Genomic DNA, 1,943 nt, shown 5'->3' on the forward strand with positions numbered 1-1,943 from the left:
AAAAAAAAAAAAAAAAAAGAAGATTATTTTAAGACTTTTAAAATCATTACTGTTGTCGTCATCATCATTAATAGCTAATATTTATTGAACATGTGTGATGTCTTGTGTTAGCCACTTTAGAGGTATTATCTCATTTAATTATCTCAATGCTACAAAATAGATCCTACTATTATTCTCATTTTACAGATGAAAAACTGTGACAAAGAGAGGTTACAGTCGAAACAAGATTACACAGCATGTGATCACATGATGTGTGTGAAAGTCCTGTACTGCACCTGGCACATAGTAAGTGCTCAGTATGTGGCCCTTTGCCTCCTTCTTCCTCTTCCCACCCTCCCCTTGCTATATAGCAACAGTGCTGGGGAGACCACCAACTCTTCTTGGGTGGTTTATGAGTCAGTAGGGAAAAGCTCATTCATTCCTTTTTCCTCCTCCAGACCTCCTAAGACTAGACGTGTCATTCATGATATTTCTAATGGAGCCCTTCTTTTCATTTATTATGACTTCAGCCCCAGACTTTGACAAGACTACAGTATCACCTAGAGCCCAAACAGGAAACAGATGATATACCCAAATTAGATCATCTGAAAAGCATTAATGAAGTAACTTCTTACAAAGGTAGAGAGAAAATGAAGATCATTGCAGAGCTCCTTCAGTTTAGTCACAGAAGGGCTAACACCAGCCCAAGACCTGAGTAGGGAAGGGAGTACTTACCCAAACCTGGGGGTGAAAAGGCTCTGTGGAGGGGGCTTCCTGACCCAAGCTGTGCCCTTCCATTAGAGGATGGAGCCAGCCCACAGTGAGCCACAGAGAAGGGAACAAGGGAAATAAGTACCCCAGCCTCCCTGTTCTCTCTCCTTCCCCCTGCTGCTGCTCCTCAGGGGCGAGCCCAGCTGGAAGCCATGTCCATGGATGCAGCCATGTACACTGGACTCCCAGAGAAGGTGGGGTGGATCTTGAGGGGCAGGTGGAAGGGATCAGCACCGCTGCCACCCTGGGCACGCCCAGGAAATGGTGGGGCAGATCGCAAGTTCAGTTTTGCACACTTCTTGGCATTCATGCAGATTCTGACATTCTCCTTGGCTCCAGCTGTTTAACAGATGGCTAGATCTTCCAGGCAATCGGTTACAAATTACTTTTTGTAACTGTGCATTTGGAAAGAGTCTGGCAATGGATTAGTTGGAGAACAAAGAATTGAAACTGGTTCTTCTACATAGCCTTTGAGACTGATTGACTGTATCAGTAGCCATATCTCTTAAAAAACCTCAGTTCACTTATTTATAAAATGAACACAGTAATACGTGCTTCTCAGGGACATGAAAGGCCTCAACTAGGTTAAGTCTAAAGCTTTTATAGGCCTTATTATAATTTTAATGGACTTTTAACAATTTTTGAGACTTCTCATAGAGATGAGAAGTCTTAATGTGCAGAGTAACATAGACCCTCTTGAATTAGATTTGAGATACAGGTGCCTGTATCTTTCTTTAGATTGTTGACTCTGTGGCATATTATAGACTGTCACATCTTAGAGGTTCATCTTGGAGGTGAATAACTTGACTTGAAATGTCATATGGATTTTCTTTGACATTTTGCACTTTAGATCAACAGTCCCCACCTTTTGGCACCAGGGACCAGTTTTATGGAAGATAATTTTTCAGACAGTGGGCAGGTTGAGGGGAAGGAGTAGTTTGGGGATGAGTAAAGTATATTACATTTATTGTGCATTTTATTTCTATTATTATTACATTATAATATATAATGAAATAATTATACAACTCACCATAATGTAGAATCAGTGGGAGCCCTGAGTTTGTTTTCATGCAACTAGACAGTCCCATCTCGGGGGGACGGAAGACACTGACAGATCCTCTGGTATTACATTCTTGTAAGGAGCGCCCAACCTAGATCCCTCACGTGCACTGTTCATAATAGGTTCCGTGCTC

Source organism: Rhinopithecus bieti, unplaced genomic scaffold, assembly GCF_001698545.2.
Source record: "Rhinopithecus bieti isolate Rb0 unplaced genomic scaffold, ASM169854v2 scaffold_61298, whole genome shotgun sequence".
Classification (NCBI taxonomy): Eukaryota; Metazoa; Chordata; class Mammalia; order Primates; family Cercopithecidae; genus Rhinopithecus; species Rhinopithecus bieti.